Here is a 17,678-nt window from a genome sequence, read left to right on the forward strand (position 1 = left end):
TTGATCTCTTTTGTCAAAGGGGTGGTGAGGGACGTGTCCCTCTACTGGTTTCCATGATAACTAATGGGCCCAACTGATCTCACCCCTAGGACCAGCACTCTCCTCCCACATGTGCCTCTCCCTCCTTCCCCATTCCCCACTTCCCCACCCTCTACTCCCCACCCCTCCATTGCTCTCAGAATGAAGCCTGTCACCATTTATTAATACTTCCCACCCCCAGTGCACCACACATGGTGGGGTGTTGCTCCAGCACCTTGCTTCACATCCTGGGGCAGCACATGTAAGTGCCTCCCATCCATTAAACCATCCCTGCCTCCGTTCTTGATGGCAGATTCTTCCTTTGGTCTCAAAGCTGGGCAAACATAAGTCTTGTAAGCCTGCAGGGTACAACCCAACAATCGGTGGCAGCCAGGAGACGGCAGAAACTCCTGTGAGTGCCCAGAGACAGGATGGGGAAAGGAAAGTTATTAGGGGCATCCAGTAGCACGTGGGGCCCAAAAGTTGCTGGGTGATCCTGAGGTGGCTGTCCACTAACTGAGGGGGCCCAAAAGTTGCTGGCTGCAATCCCCAAGCTGTAAGGTACTCCTGAGGTGGCCATCCACTACCATACGGTGCCCAAGAATTGTTGGGGGAATCCCAGAAGCAACAGGGAAATCCCTGGGTGGCTGTCCACTAGGATGTGGGGCCTTTGGGTGGCTGTCCTTGTTGAATGGGGGCTGCCCAGAGGTCTGGAGAACAATGGCCTCTGCTAGCTCTGCTACTGTATCAAAGTGAGCCTTTTATAATTGGTCAAGCCAGCTTTCTGGAAGGAATTGGTATTTCTCTTGTGCCTTTGCAATGTAAGTGTTCTACCTGGCTCTCTGGAACTTTAATGTTCTCTGATCTCTTAAAATACGGGGAAAAAAGAGCTTTTAGGTAAACTCTATAGAAATAATTATGTTTTAGGTAACACCTATCTAAAATAGTCTCCCCAGATTTTGGTGACTTGAAACTAAGTAAAGAGAATTCATTGACTTCTGTACTGTGTGGTTCGTTGTGGTGGCCTCTTTGGGACCAAATGGGCTATAGCCCTCCAGGCTCCTCTGTGCATGGGGATTCTCCAGACTAGAATACTGGAGTGGGTAGCCCAGCCCTCTTCCAGGGGATCATCCCAACCTAGGTCTCCTGCATTGCAGGCAGATTCTTTAGCGACTGAACCACCAGGGAAGCCCAAGAAAACAGGAGTGGGTAGGTAGCCTATCCCTTCCTCAAGCCATCTTCTGACCCAGGAATCAAACCAGGGTCTCCTGCTCTGCAGGTAGATTCTTTACCAGCTGAGCTATCAGGGAAGCCCTGCAGGCAGCTTAGAAAGATATATAATATTATTTGTCATTCCAGTATCATATGTACCTAATGCTTCCCATGTGAGAACATTCTTTCCTTTACTTCTCTTTGCAGTCTTTAGTATAATTGAAATAAAATAATACTGTTTTTATGTCCTCTTCTCTGTAAGACTGAGAGTTTCCATGCAGTAGGAACTACATTTGCTTTATTCACTTGTATTCCTTGGTGAGAATTACACAGTCTGTCACTTAGGGACTCAATGTATATGTATAATATGAATGGAATGACTGAATAAAAAAATGTAACCATGCATTGTTTGATAAAATGTTAAATGGAGGTTTGGATTTAATTTTTGAGTAAAGAAACTCATTTTCAAAAAAAAAAAAAACAGAAACTCATTTTCTTTCATAAGAATTTAATAAACAGAACAAAGTACCAAATTAATAACATGAAATGGTAAACATGTTTTAGAAATTTTAATATGATGTATAGAGGAATTGTAATTTTACAAATATTTTAAGTATATTAGGTGCAGGAAGGAATAAGTCAATCAGCAACGATAACATCAGGGCCGGCATGACTTTAGGACTCATGTCCCTACAGCTAAATACTTTTATATCTACTTTTTATTACTACTGACAAAGTATCGGCTAAAGTAATACAATGAATTTGGTGGCTAAAGCAGAAATCAGTCGACTGAAATGAACACAGGTGAGTGTAGGAGGGTGACGTTGCATCTTTGTCGGTGAGAGTCATCTCAAGCGGAGTTGAGATCTCCATCCATCTTTCTTAACCTCTTTTACAAGCTGCTTGATGAAGAGAGGGCTCCATCATCTCCACTCTTGATGATTTCCCAGGCACAGTCACTGTATTCTTTCTCTTTCAGGTAGACATGGATTCCGTGGAGGTACCTCTTCAAGGGCAGAGTGAGGCTTATCCTTCCCAGGGCAGAGTAGTCTTCCTGTGCCACCACCTGACCCAGGCAGGCGTCGAGGTCGTCCAGTTGCTGTTGAAGTCCAAGCGGAACTGCTCCAGGAGGGTGGTGTTCCAGGCAGCAGATGAGCACTCTGTGTGGAAGAGGTTGAAGCTCTGCTGGAGCATCTCGTGGAGCGCAGAAATGGCCTGGGCCTCCTGGAGCTGGTCACCCTCCACCATCTGCTGGGGAAAACCGAAGCCTTTTCTGTCCTACAGACAGGAGTGAGGGGAGAGTCTGCTCATTCGGGCCAGGAGGCTGAGGTTCTGCCTGCCAACAAGCACGTGGTTCTGAGACAGATCACAGCCCAGAGATCCTCCCAGGCTGTAGCTGACCAGCACCAGGGCCATCAGTAGAGAGAGCACAAAATCCATGGGGAAGATGAGGCTGCTGCTGGGCTGGCTGAGATGGCGTCTGGTGGAACCTTGGAGGTAGGGTGTCTGATGATAATCTTTCTAAGCAAGGCTTTTAAGTAGGGAAGACAGTACTCATTGTCTTAAATTTCTGTCTCACTTGCCCTGTGTGTTTTCATTTAGAATATTTTCTATTTGACCTAGAAAATCTAAACTCTTAATTTTTATGGTAGAAGGTTAATTTTCCCAATAAAATTTGGATTTGTCAAAGCAAATGTATATCAGTTAAATGAGAAATTAAAGAAAGGCTGGAATTATGTAAGTATGTAAAGACTTATAGAGGTATACATACTTATGTATACATTTAAGTATAATATATATAAACATTCCTTTTGTTCGTGCTATGTCAAAACAAAATTTTTCCTTGATTCTTAAGTGCATTTTCCCCCCCTTATCTTACTCATAGGAATTCAGAGCCACTCAGGCCATATTGGTTTCTGTAGTTTGTTTTCTGTTTCACAGAGCAGAGGCTTGTAATTAAGAGTGAATGAACTACTCAGTTGTTCTGTTCTTTTGAGAACATTCATTCAGGTTCCTGAGATTACATTTCACTGGGGCCACAAGATCTTGAGGAGTGGAGTATCTCCTGCCATATCAGTAAACTAGGATGACACAGTCCTCAAGAGTTTCCAGCCCTCCAGGGCACTCAGGAAGGGGGAATACACCTGTGTGCTGACAGCTACCAAATTGCAGCTACTCCCTAAGGTGAGCCCAAGGCAACTCAGGAAGTGAAAAAATGCAAGATGCAAGAAAATGCAAGGAAAGGTGCCCCAGGAGAGCTGAGATTCAGGAAAGGAATGTTGTCAGTGAGCCCAGACACTTGCCTCCTCCCATACAAAGGAAAAGTGCTAAATTCCTTAACTTGAGATAGCTGGGTTTTTTTAATTCATAAAACTACTTTGATGTTCAGACTACCTCCCCTTTCTTGCAAACTCCTATATAACCTGTCTCTTCCCCTCAGCTCCTTGGAGCAATTCCCTCAGGGTGACTTGAGATACTGTTTTCTGAATTCCCACTAAATAAAGCATAACTGTCAACTTTTAGGTTGTCACTATTTCTTTATTTTTTAAATTAACTTATTTAATTGGAAGCTAATTACTTTACAATATTGTGGTGGTTTTTGTCATACATTGACATGAATCACCCATGGATGTACATGTGTCCCCCATCCTGAATTCCCCTCCCGCCTCCCTCCCTGTCCCATCCCTGAGTGTGGTCCCAGCGCACCAGCCCTGAGCGCTGTGTCCCATTCATTGCACCTGGACTGGTGATCTACTTCACATATGGTAAATTACATATTTCAATGCTATTCTCTCAAATTATCCCACCCTCACCTTCTCACACGGAGTCCAAAATTCTGTTCTTTTCATCTGTGTCTCTTTTGCTGTCTCACATATAGGGTCATCGTTACCATGTTTCTAAATTCCATATATATGTGTTAATATATTGTATTGGTGTTTTTCTTTCTGACTTACTTCACTGTGTATAATAGGCTCCAGATCAACAGTCAGGAACAATAAACAAGACATGATGGTTTCTTTCAACCTGCTTTTTATGGTAGATCTATTGGAGAAGGAAATGGCAACCTACTCTAGTATTCTTGCCTAGAAAAGCCCATGTACGGAGGAACCTAGTAGGCTACAGTCCTTGGGATTGCAAAGAGTCAGACATGACTGAGAGACTTCCCTTTCACTTTTATAGTCTTGCACTGGCTGTGCCAATATCCCCACCAGGAATCCTGCTTCTTTTCTGGTGCATGTAGGTCTGAAGATTCTAATTCCAAGATAATTAATTGTCTTTCCAGCACCACCTCACTCACAAGGTGGTTATCACCTCCAGTAGCATTTTTCCTCTGGAATGACAGTGTCCTCAACCCAGACTCTCTGGGCCTCACCTGTGAGGGCTGGCTAACCACATCCTGAGAACTTCAGAATTCTACTGTGGAAGGACTTGTCTCTTTGTTTGCAAAATCATTCATCTTCCAGGATCCCCACCCTCTCCCAGTGCATGTTTGTGTGAAGGAGGGGAGTTCTCAGTGATGACCTCCTTTTCTTCTGCTCCGTGTCCCCAGGTATCAAGTGTCAGCACCCCTCAGATGCTGAGACCTAAAGTGTGGAGATCTAAGTAGGTGGAGGCATTATCCAATGGCAATTGTTACACCTTTGGTAGACAATTTTTATTTTGCCACTATAGCTTTTATCGTTCAATTCTTTTACTTAAAGAGTTCAAGATTTGTTTTGCTCAGAATTTCTGAGTTGGCTATATGGAATTAATTGATGGTGTTATGTAGTATTGAAAGCTTCTGTCACAGAACTCAGTGCCCTTCAGTTGTTCATTCAGTCTACCTCCTTCTGTTGGGCTGACTTTTCGATGCATCTCTGTCTTGTGCTCAGAATGCAGAGCAGTGAGGCCAGGCTGTGTCAGGGAGAAATAGCCTTGTTTCTTTACTTACTCATGATGTTTTGTTTTATATTTAAAGAACAGCAAGAAAACATTTAAGAACTTATTTTTTGCATATTGATTTCCTGGCTAGTTTGTCTCTCTATTGTGTTTCTAAACATTTCATCCTAGGGTTAATACAAAAGGAAGGAAAAGAATGGCAGAGGGGCCTCACCATATTTTCTGTAATTTTCAACACTAGAGATTGTTTTGTTTTTCACTTCAACTCTCCTGGAAGGCAAAACTTGATAGTTGTTTGTGGACAAAAATAAAACAAAAATAATTTTGAATGTCATGAAAGAGAGTATAGGCAAATGTCTTTTTTGCTGACAGTATGGCAAGTGTAAGTTGAAGAAAGATCAACGAAAAAATGGAAGGAATCATAATATTTGAAAGTTGTCAAACAGTCTCAAAGACAGTCATGTGCACGTGCTAAGTCGCTTCAGTCATGTCTGACTCTTTGTGACCCTGTGGACAGGCTCCCCTGTCCATGGGATTCTCCAGGCAAGAATACCTGAGTGGGTTGCTATTTCCTCCTCCAGTTATCTTCCTGACCCAGGGCTTAAACCATGGACTCTTATGTCTCCTGGATTGGCAGGCAAGTTCTTTACCACTGATGTCACCTGGGAAGCCTCCACAAAGATGGCCAGGTGAGACCAAAAATTGTACATGTATTCTTGCCCCCAAAAGGGACCCCAAAGTGTTGAAGGAAGAAAGAAATGGAACAAAACTTATTCAAGAAACGAATTAGAGCGCCCTCTCATTTGTCATTTGGAGAGAAGCAAACTAAAGACAAGCCTGTAAATTGAGGCAGAGATTTGATAGACTAGGCTAAATTGAAGCCCTTCCCCACTCAATGGGCAAGCACACAGGCACACACGCAGGCATACCCATGCACACATGCATGCACACACTCATGGAGACATCCTTGTTAATTCCTGAATTAAAATTGGATTACCTTAATAGTTCTCAATTCTACCCAAATAGGAACACCCCAGGCTATTCGTTGGCAATAGTTGTCTTCTCTGAAATAAATCCCTTTATTTGTGGCTATGTTCTATTTTACAGTGAGACAATGTGGAAGGGAAGCGAGTGCAGTTATTATTAAAAGGGAATAATAAATCTAAAGCAAGGCTTTAAGTAGGGAAGACAGGACTCAGTGTCATGAATTTTCTCTCTCACATCCATTTTGTGTTTTCATTTAGACACTTTCTATTTGACCCAGAAAATTTAATGAATCTATTCTTATAGTTTTAACAATAAGTGTTTTGTTTTCCCACTAAACTTTGGATTTGTCACTCCAAATGGATATCAAATAAATAAGAAACTAGTTAAAGGCTGAGGTTATGAAGGGATGTAAAGACTTATACACATGTACATACTTATGTACACATTTTAATACATATAAAGATTCCTTTTCTTTGTGTCAAGAACAAAATTTTTCCTGGACTCTGTACTGCATTTTTCTCTCCTTACCTTATACATAGGAGGTCAGAGTCCCTCAGCCCCTCTAGATTTCTGTATTTTGTTTACTGTTTTAATCAGAGCAGAGGCTTGTAATTATGAGTGCATGAGCTAATCAGTTGTTTCTGCTCTTTTGAGGACATTCATTCAGGTTCCTGAGGTTACATTTCACTGGGACCACAGGTCATGAGAAATGGAGTGTTTCCTGCCATATCAGTAAACCAGGATGACAAAGTCATCAGTTTCCAGCCCTCCAGGGTGCTCAGGAAGGAGGAATATACCCCTGGTCTGACAGCTATCAGATTGGAGCCACTCCCTAAGGTGAGCCCAAGGGAACTCAGGATGTGAAAAATGCAAGGGGCATGGCCCCAGGATAGGTGAGATGCATGAAAAGAATGATTTCAGTGAGCACACACTCTTGCATCTTCCCATACATAGCAAAGTGCTAAATACCTTTACTTGAGATATCTGGTTTTTTCTACTTCACAAAAATACTTTTGAGGTTCAGACTACCTGCCCGTACTGCAAACTTCTATACAACCTGACTCCCCCTCTCCCCCCACCCCCCAGCTCCTTGGAGCACTTCTCTCAGGGTGACTTGAAATACTGTCTCCTGAATTCCCACCAAATAAAACATAACTCTCAACATTTAGGTTGTGGCACTTTTCTTCAAGTTGATAGTCAGCAATAACATACTAGACATCACTGTTTCTTTCCACCATTTTTTTATACTAGATCTATAGTCCAATGGCAACCCACTCCAGTACTCTTGCCTGGCAAATCCTGTGGACAGAGGAGCCTGGTAGGCTGCAGTCCATGGGGTCACTAGCAGTCGGACACGACTGAGCGACTTCACTTTCACTTTTCACTTTTATGTACTGGAGAAGGAAATGGCAACCCACTCCAGTGTTCTTGCCTGGAGAATCCTAGGGATGTCAGAGCCTGGTGGGCTGCCGTCTATGGGGTTGCACAGAGTTGGACAGGACTGAAGCAACTTAGCAGCAGCAGCAGCATAGTCCTCGATAGGCTGTGCTAATACCCCAACCAGGAATCCTGTTTCTTTCCTGTGCACTTAAATGTGGAGATTCTAAACCAAGATAATAAATTATATTTCCAACACTGCCTCACTCACAAGGTAGTTTTCACCTCTAATAGCATGATTCGTCTGAATGACAGTGTCCTTCGCCCAAACTCTCTGACACTCACTCGTGAGGGCAGGCTTACCTCATCCTGAGAAGTTCAGGATCTACTATGGAGGGGCCTGTCTCTTTCTCTGCAAAATCATTCATCTTCCAGGATCCTTACCCTCTCCCTGGAATGTTTCTGGGAAGGACCCGAGTTCTCAGTAATGACCTCCTCTTCTGACCTGTGTCCTCAGTTATCAAGGGTCAGCAGCCAAGATGCTAAGAGCTAAAGTGTGTTTTTCTTTATGTGTGTGTGTGTTAGTCGCTTATTCATGTCCAATTCCTTGCATCCCTATGGACTGTAGTCTGCCAGACTCTTGTGTCTATGGGATTTTCCAGGAAAGAATACTACTTAGGTGGAGGCATTATCCAATTGCAATAGTTACATCTTTTAGGCAATTTTTATTTTGCCACTGCAGCTTCTATCATTCAAACCTTTATTTAAACTGTTGAACATTTGTTTTCCTCAGAATTTCTGAGTTGGCTATAGGGAATTTAGAGGTGGTGTTATATATTCTTAGAAGCTTGTATCACAGAAACCAGTGACCTTTAGTTGTTCATGTGGTACATCCGAATATTGGGCTGACTTGTGCATCCATCTCTGTTTCGTGCTAAGAATGCAGAGCCATGAGGCCAGGCTGTGTCAGGGAGAAATAGCCTTGTTTCTTTACTTATTCATGCCATTTGGTTTTAAATTTGAATAACCATAAAAGATTTAAGAACTTATAATTCTATAGTGATTTGCTGGTCAATGTTTGTCTCTCTCCTCCTGGCTTACGTTCCATTTCATCCTAGTGTTAATACAAAGGAAATAAAAGAATGGCAGAGGGGCTTCACCTCATTTTCTGTGATTTTCAAGACTGGATGTTTTGTCTCTCATTTGATCTTGCCTAGAAAGCAAAACAGTAGTGTTTGTGGGCAAAAATAAAACATATATATATATCTGAATGTCATGAAAGTGAAGAAAGATAAGTGACATTTCTGCTGACAAATGGCAAAGTGCAAGTTAAATCTAAAAAAAGCTCAGCCAAACAGTGGAAGAATTGTAGTATTTAAAGGATGTTAAACAGTCACAAAGACAAGCTGGTGTGCGAGCAAAGTCGCTTCAGTCATGTCTGACTCTTTAGGACCCAGAGAACAGCCTCCCTTGTCTATGGGATTCTCCAGGCAAGAATATTGGAGTGGGTTTCCATTTCCTTCTCTAGGGGATCTTCCCAACCCAGGGATCAAACCCAGGTCTCATATGTCTCCTACAGTGGCAGGTGGGTTCTTTAGCACCAGTGCCACCTGGGAAGCCCCACAAAGACAGCCAGATGAGTCCAAAAATTATCCACATAGTCTTGCCCCCCAGAGTGTCCCCAAAGTGTTAAAGGAAGAGAGAAAATAACTCAAAACTTACTTAATATACAGGAGAAGGAAATGACAATCCACTCCAGTTTTCTTGCCTGGAGAATTCCATGGACCAAGAGCCTGTGGGGTACAGTCCATTTCAGTTCAGTTGCTCAGACGTGTCTTAGTCTTGTAACCCCATGGACTGTAGCATGCCAGGCCTCCCTGTCCATCCCCAACTCCCAGAACTTACTCAAACTCATGTCCATTGAGTCGGTAAAGTCATCCAGCCATCTCATCTTCTTTCACCCCCTTCTTGTCCCACCTTCGATGTTCCCCAGCATCAGGATGTTTTCAAAACATCAGTTCTTCACATCAGGCAGCCAAAGTATTGGAGTTTCAGCTTCAGCATCAGTCCTTCCAATGAATATTCAGGACAGATTTCCTTTAGCATGGACTGGTTGGATCTCTTTGCATTCAGTGGGACTCTCAAGAGTCTTCTCCAACACCACAGTGAAAAGCATCGATTCTTCAGTGCTCAGCTTTCTTTATGGTCCAACTCTCACATCCATACGTGACTACTGGAGAAACCATAGCCTTGACTAGATGGACCTTTGTTGGCATAGTGATGCCTCTGCTTTTTAATATGCTGTCTAGGTTGGTTGTAAGTGACAAATGTGGTCCACTGGAGAAGGGAATGGCAAACCACTTCAGTATTCTTGCCTTGAGAATCACATGAACAGTATGAAAAGGATACAGTCCCATGAAGTTGCAAATGGGTTGTACTCAACTGAGCAACTGACATGTATTTAACCTAGAAATTAGAGCTGTCTGAGAGTGTCAGTTCCTAGGCAGATTGATAAAAGTCTGGGGTCCCCAAGGACGAGAGAGGGGTCTGGCGCTCTCCAGGAAGATATAGGGTCTGGAGTTCTCAAGGAGGAGAAAAAAACAACTTTTTTTCAATATTGCTTTGTCTTAGTCAATTGAACAAGGTACCTTGCTCAAAGACATGTTTCTCCTTAACAACAACCTGCTGACTTATCTTAAGATGTACATTATAGGAGTGGGTGTGATAAGATCTTTCTATTGTTAGTTCTCATCCCATTATCTTAAAATGTATATTGTAGGAGTGGATCTAATAAGATCTGTAAACCTTGAGACTTTCTTTTCATTTATTGTAATAACCAATTAAAAAAGTATATAGCTCCCTCGCTAAGGCTAGTGAGTGGGCCACTGTCCGTCCCCCTTCTGATGTCTATGTCAGAAGCTTTCTCTTTCCCTTTTTATGCTTTAATAAAACCCTGCTATACAAAAGCTCTTGAGTGATCAAGCCTGGTCCCTGGTCCCGAAGCTAAATCTTCTTCTTTGGAGATCAGGAATAAGACATCGTTTATGGTAAGCTGTCAGCCCTCTCATCCATTAATTGCAGAGAAGCAATCTAAAGATGAAGTCTGTAACCTGAAGCAGAGATTTGAGAGATCTAGTCTATATTGAAGCCCTTCCCTGCTGCTTGATCAGTAAACCCATACACACACTCTCTCTCTCTCTCTTCCAGGTTAACTTCCTCATTTACAGTATGCCATTACCTTACTAGTTCTCAATTGGACCCAAGTAGGTACACCCCAGGTTATTGACTGGCAACAATTGTATTCTCTGAAATCCCCTTATTTGTTTCTGTGTGCTCTCTTATAGACTTTCCTGATGGCTCAGACGGTAAAGGCGTCTGCTTACAATACAGGAGACGCCGGTTTGATACCTGGGTTGGGAAGATCCCCTGGAGAAGGAAATGGCAACCCACTCCAGTATTCTGCCTGGAGAATCCAATGGACAGGCTTCTCAGAGGCTACAGTCCATGAGGTCACATAAGTCGGATACGACTGTGTGACTTCACTCTCTCTCTTACTACTCAGTCAAGGTGGAATGGGATGCAAGTGCACTTATTATTCAAAGGGACATTGAGAAGTTTCTTCTGAAGTCAAGCAACTGACAATGTACACTTTAGGAAACAGTTAATGCACCTTCAAACAAGAGCTTTTTCCGCTGATTCCCTTGCATTTTCCTACCCAGAATGCCATGATCAAGGCTCCAAGGGTGTTAAAGTATGTAAAGAAAATGATAATGTATCATCATTATCATTATCATTAGCAAATGAATGTAACCTTGGCCAGCTGAGCAGCCTGGAAGCCAGAAACATATCTTGACATTTCACTCCACACAGCTTCCTTAGCCCAAGACATGTCCTGCCTGAAGCTGGGAGTATTTTCCTCTCTAAAATACGAAAGCTAAGGAAGCAGGCTTTTTCAAGTTATTGGCATCAGCTCTTTCCAGGAAAGGTCCTCCTTGAGCTGTTGTAACAAGGACATTCATTCCCCAAAATATTCATCTCAAGAAAAACAATAACCACTTATTTAAGAGTTTCTGAAAAGCCTAGAACGTTCCCTCAAACTTTTAAGTGGTGGCTTTGCACTGTCAGGGCTTCCCTTGTGGCTCAGACAGTAAAGAATCTGCCTCCAATGTGGGAGACCCAGGTTTGAACCCTGGGTGATCCCCTGGAGAAGGAAATGGCAATCCACTCCAGTATTCTGCCTGGAGAATCCCATGGACAGAGGAACCTGGTGGGCTGTGGTTCACGGGGTGGCAAAGAGTCGGCAAGACTGAGTAACTACACTTTGCACTCTTAAGGGAAAATTGATAGCCAGAAGCAGAAAGAAACAGGAAAGAGCTGTATGAATGGCTGGTGCAGGGGAAGGACCAGTGAATCTGGAGAGCACACTGGGAACTGCTACATTGTGAGGAAGTAGCGGCATCCTTTGTTTTATCCCATTTCCCAGATAATTGCATTATTTACACATTGAAGGTTTGTGACAACCCCGTGTCAAACAAGTCTATCAATGCCACTTTCAACAGCCCTTGCACACTCACTGTCTTTGTGCCACACTGCAGTAATTCTCGGGATAGTTCAAACTTTCACCAACAAAAGAATTTGAAGGTCCAGTTGATCACTGGTGATTTTTAGCAGTAAAGTATTTTTTAAATTAAGGTATATATGTATGATCAGGCCACTCAGGATGACTGTTCTCTTACTCTCTGTACATCCCCTGCCCCACCAGTACACCCTATGCACATGACTGGCTTTTCTCTGTACTTGTCCCAGGCCCCAAATTTGATCTTTTTTATCAAAGGGGTGGTGAGGGGCGTGTCCCTCTACTGCTTTCCATGATAACTAATGAGCCCACCTGATCTCACTCCCACTAGGACTAGCAATCTCCTCCCCCAACCCCCTCTCCATCCTTCCCCATTCCCCACTTCCCCACCCTCTACTCCCCACCCCTCCATTGCTCTGAGAATGAAGCCTGTCACCATGTATTAGTACTTCCCACCCCCAGTGCACCACTCATGGTGGGGTGTTGCTCCAGACATGTGAGTGCCTCCCATCCATTACACCATCCCTGTGTCTGTTCTTGATGGCAGATTCTTTCTTTGGTCTCGAAGCTGGGCAAACATAGGTCTTGTAAACTGCAGGGTACAACCCAACAATCAGTGGCAGGCAGGAAATGGCAGAAACTCCTGTGAGTGCCAAGATAAAGGATGGGGGGATGGAAAGTTATTGGGGGCATCCACCAGCATGTGGGGCCCAAAAGTTGCTGGGTGATCCTGAGGTGGCTGTCCACTAACCGAGGGGGCCCAAAAGTTGCTGGCTGTAATCCCCAAACTGTAGGGTACTCCTGAGGTGGCCATCCACTACCATATGGTGCCCAAGAGTTGCAGGGGGAATCCCCGAAGCAACAGGGAGATCCCTGGGTGGCTGTCCACTAGGACATGCGGCCTTTCGGGGGCTGTCCTTGTTGAATGGGGGCTGCCCAGAGATCTGGAGAACAATGGCCTCTGCTAGCTCTGCTACTGTATCAAAGTGAGCCTTTTGTAATTGGTTAAGCCAGCTTTCTGGAAGGAATTGGTATTTCTCTTGTGCCTTTGCCATGTAAGTGATCTACCTGGCTCTCTGGAACTAATGGTCTGTGATTTCCAAGAGTAAAGAGGAAAAAGTGCTTTTAGGTAAACTCTACAGAAATAATTGTGTTTAGGTAACATCTATCTAAAAACGTCTCCCTGGATTTTGGTAACTTGAAACTAAGTTAAGAGAATTCATTGACTTTCTGTGCTGTATGCTTAGTTGTGTTGCACTCTTTGGGACCCCGTGGGCTACAGCCCTCCAAGCTCCTCTGGCCACGGGGATTCTCCAGACAAGAATACTGGAATGGGTAGCCCGGCCCTTCTCCAGGGGATCTTCCCAATCCAGGTTTCCTGCACTGCAGATTCTTTACCAACTGAACAAGCAGGGAAGCCCAAGTATAGTGGAGTGGGTAGGCAGCCTATTCCTTCTCAGAGGGATCTTCCTGAACCAGGAATCGAACAGGAGTTTTCAGCTCTGCAGGTACATACTTTACCAGCTGAGCTATCAGGGAAGCCCTGCAGGCAGCTTAGAAAGATATATAATATTATTTGTCTCTCCAGCATCATTTGGATCTAAAGCTTCCTGTGTGAGGACATTCTTTTCCTTTACTTCTCTTTGCAGTCCTTAGTATAATTGAAATAAAATAATACTGTTTTTATGTCCTCTTCTCTGTAAGACTGAGAGTTTCCATGCAGTAGGAACTACATTTGCTTTATTCACTTGTATTCCTTGGTGAGAATTACACAGTATGTCACGTAGGTACTCAATGTATATGCATAATATGAATGGAATGAATGAATAAACAAATGTAACCACCCATTCTTTAATAAAGTTTTAAAATGGGGGCATGGATTTTCACTTTTGAGCAAAGAAACTCATTTTCTTTGATTTAATAAATAGAATAAAGTACAAATTGAAAAACACAAAATCATAAACATGTTTTAGAAATTTTAATAGATGTACAAATGAAATGTAACTTTACAAATTTCCTAATATTTTAAGTATGTTAGATGCAAGAAGGAATACATAAATCAGGAATAGATAACATCAGGGGAGGCATCACTTAAGGACTCATACCCCTAGGCTGAATACTTTTATATCTATTTGCTTATTACTGCCGACAAAGTATCAGCTAAAGTAATTCAATGAATTCAGTGACTGAAGCAGAAGTCAGAGTCTTCTGAAATGAACACAGGTGAGTGTACGAGGGTGATGTGGCATCTTAGTCGGCGAGAGTCATCTCAAGATGAGTTCAGATCTCCACCTATCTTTCTTAACCTTTCTTGCAAGCTGGTTGATGAAGAGAGGGCTCTCATCATCTCCACTCTGACGATTTCCCAGGCGCAGTCGCTGTATTCCTTCTTTTTCAGGTACACATGGATGCCCTGGAAGTACTTCTTCACGGTCAGAATGGGGCCCATCCTTCCCAGGGCAGAGTCTTTCTCTTCCGTCACCTGCCCCAGGCAGGCATCCAGGTCATCCAGCTGCTGATGGAGTCCAGTGCAGAGCTGCTCCAGGAGGGTGGTGTTCCAGGCAGCAGACGAGTGCTCTGTGTGGAAGAGGTTGAAGCACTGCTGGAGCATCTCGTGGAGCACAGAGATAGCCTGATCCTTCTGGAGCTGGTCACCCTCCACCATCTCCTAGGGAAGACCAAAGTCTTTTCTGTCTTGCAGACAGGAATGAGTGGAGAGTCTGTTCATTTGGGCCAGGAGCCTGAGGTTCTCCCTGGCACCTAGCATGTGGTTCTCAGACAGGTAACAACCCAGAGATCGTCCCGGGCTGTAGCTGACCAGCACCAGGGCCATCAGTAGAGAGAGCACAAAAGCCATGGGGAAGATGTGGCTGCTGCTGGGCTGGCTGAGATGGGGTCTGGGTGAACCTTCAGGTAGGTTCTCTGATGATGATCATTCTAAGCAAGGCTTTTAAATAGGGAAGACAGTATTCATTATCCAAAAATTTCTATCTCACTTCCTGGTTGTGTTTTCATTTAGATATTTTCTATTTGACCTAGGAAATGTAGTCAATCTAAACTCTAATTTTTACAGTAGAAGTTTAATTTTACCAATAAAATTTGGGTTTGTCAATGTAAATGTATATCAATTAAATGAGAAACTAAATAAAGGCTGAAGTTATGTAAGTATGCAAAGACTTATAGATGTGTACATAGTTATTATGTACAAATTTAGGTATAATATATGTAAACATTCCTTTTGTTTATCTTATGTCAGGAATATAATTTTCCATTGATTCTTAACTGCATTTTTCCCTTCTTATCTTACACATAGGAATGCAGAGTCACTAAGGCCATGTTGATTTCTGTATTTTCTTTTCTGTCTCACAGAGGATAAGCTTGTAATTAAGGGTGAATGAACTACTCAGTTGTTTCTGTTCTTTTGAGAACATTCATTCAGGTTCCTGAGATTACATTTCACTGGGGCCAGAAGGTCATGAAAGTGGAGTATTTCCCGCCATATCAGTAAACCAGGATGACAGAGACATCAAGAGTTTCCAGCCCTCCAGGGCGCTCAGGGAGGGGGAATACACCTGTGGGCTTAGTTGATTTCAGTCGCTGAGTCGCATCCGACTCTTTGTGACCCCATGAATCGCAGCACATCAGGCCTCCCTGTCCATCACCAACCCCTGGATTTCACACAAACTCATGTCCATAGAGTTGGTGATGCCATCCAGCCATCTCATCCTCTGTCGTCCCCTTCTCCTCCTGCCCCCAATCCCTTCCAGCATCAGACTCTTTTCCAATGAGTCAACTCTTCACGTGAGGTGGCCAAGAATTGGAGTTTCAGCTTTAGCATCATTCCTTCCAAAGAACACCCAGGACTGATCTCCTTTAGGATGGACTGGTTGGATCCCCTTGCAGTCCAAGGGACTCTCAAGAGTCTTCTCCAACACCATAGTTCAAAAGCATCAATTCTTTGGCACTCAGCTTTCTTCACAGTCCAACTCTCCCATCCATACATGACCACTGGAAAAACCATAGCCTTGACTAGACGGACCTTTGTTGGCAAAGTAATGTCTCTTCCTTTGAATATGCTATCTAGGTTGGTCATAACTTTCCTTCCAAGGAGTAAGCGTCTTTTAATTTCATGGCTGCAATCACCATCTGCAGTGATTTTGGAGCCCCAAAAAATAAAGTCTGACACTGTTTCCACTGTTTCCCCATTTATTTCCCATGAAGTGATGGGACCAGATTCCATGATCTTTGTTTTCTGAATGTTGAGCTTTAAGCCAACTTTGTCACTCTTCTCTTTCACTTTCATCAAGAGGCTTTTTAGTTCCTCTTCACTTTCAGCCATAAGGGTGGTGTCATCTGCATATCTGAGGTTATTGATATTTCTCCCGGCAATCTTGGTTCCAGGTTGTGCTTCCTCTAGCCCAGCTTTTCTCATGATGTACTCTGCATATAAGTTAAATAAGCAGGGTGACAATATACAGCCTTGATGTACTCCTTTTCCTATTTGGAACCAGTCTGTTGTTCCATGTCCAGTTCTAACTGTTGCTTCCTGCCTGCATATAGGTTTCTCAAGAGGCAGGTCAGGTGGTCTGGTATGCCCATCTCTTTCAGAATTTTCCACTATTTATTGGGATCCACACAGTCAAAGGCTTTGGCATAGTCAATAAAGCAGAAATAGATGTTTTTCTGGAACTCTCTTGCTTTATTGATGATCCAGTGGATGTTGGCAATTTGATCTCTGGTTCTTCTGCCTTTTCTAAAACCAGCTTGAACATCTGGAAGTTCATGTTTCATATATTGCTGAAGCCTGGCTTGGAGAATTTTGAGTATTACTCTATTAGCCTGTGAGATGGGTGCAATTGTGCAGTAGTTTACGCATTCTTTGGCATTGACTTTCTTTGGGATTGGAATGAAAACTGACCTTTTCCAGTCCTGTGGCCACTGCTGATTTGTCCAAATTTGCTGGCATATTGAGTGCAGCACTTTCACAGCATCATCTTTCAGGATTTGAAATAGTCCAACTTGAATTCCATCACCTCCACTAATTTTGTTCGTAGTGATACTTTCTAAGGCCCACTTGACTTCACATTCCAGGATGTCTGGCTCTAGGTGAGTGATCACATCGTCGTGATTATCTGGGTCATGAAGATCATTTTTGTGCAGTTCTGCTATGTATTCTTGCTACCTCTTCTTAACATCTTTTGCTTCTGTTAGGTCCATACCATTTCTGTCCTTTATCAAGCCCATCTTTGCATGAAATGTTCCCTTGGTGTCTCTAATTTTTTGAAGAGATCCTCTAGTCTTTCCCATTCTGTTGTTTTCCTCTATTTCTTTGCATTGATGGCTGAGGAAGGCTTTCTTATCTCTCTTTGCTATTCTTTGGAACTCTGCATTCAGATGCTTATATCTTTCCTTTTCTCCTTTGCTTTTCACTTCTCTTCTTTTCACAGCTATTTGTAAGGCCTCCCCAGACAGCCATTTACCTTAATAGTTCTCAATTCTACTCAAAGAGGAAAACCCCAGGGTAATGGTAGACAACAGTTGTATTCTCTGAAATCTATTTGTGTCTGTGTTTTCTCTTACTACTGAGTCAAAGTCAAAGGGATGCAAGTGCAGTTACTATTCAAAGGGA

The 17,678-nt window shown here is 43.1% G+C and overlaps 2 pseudogenes; both read right to left on the reverse strand.

Annotated features, from left to right (window-relative positions):
- Positions 1-2,080: 2,080 nt before the first annotated feature.
- On the reverse strand, positions 2,081-2,670 carry LOC147366747 (interferon tau-like; annotated as a pseudogene).
- An 11,648-nt stretch (positions 2,671-14,318) lies between these two features.
- On the reverse strand, positions 14,319-15,022 carry LOC147366748 (interferon tau-1-like; annotated as a pseudogene).
- Positions 15,023-17,678: the final 2,656 nt, after the last annotated feature.

This window comes from Bos grunniens, chromosome 8 (assembly GCF_055505025.1).
Source record: "Bos grunniens cultivar Pamir isolate PY7600 chromosome 8, Bosgru_T2T1.0, whole genome shotgun sequence".
In the NCBI taxonomy this organism is placed as follows: domain Eukaryota; kingdom Metazoa; phylum Chordata; class Mammalia; order Artiodactyla; family Bovidae; genus Bos; species Bos grunniens.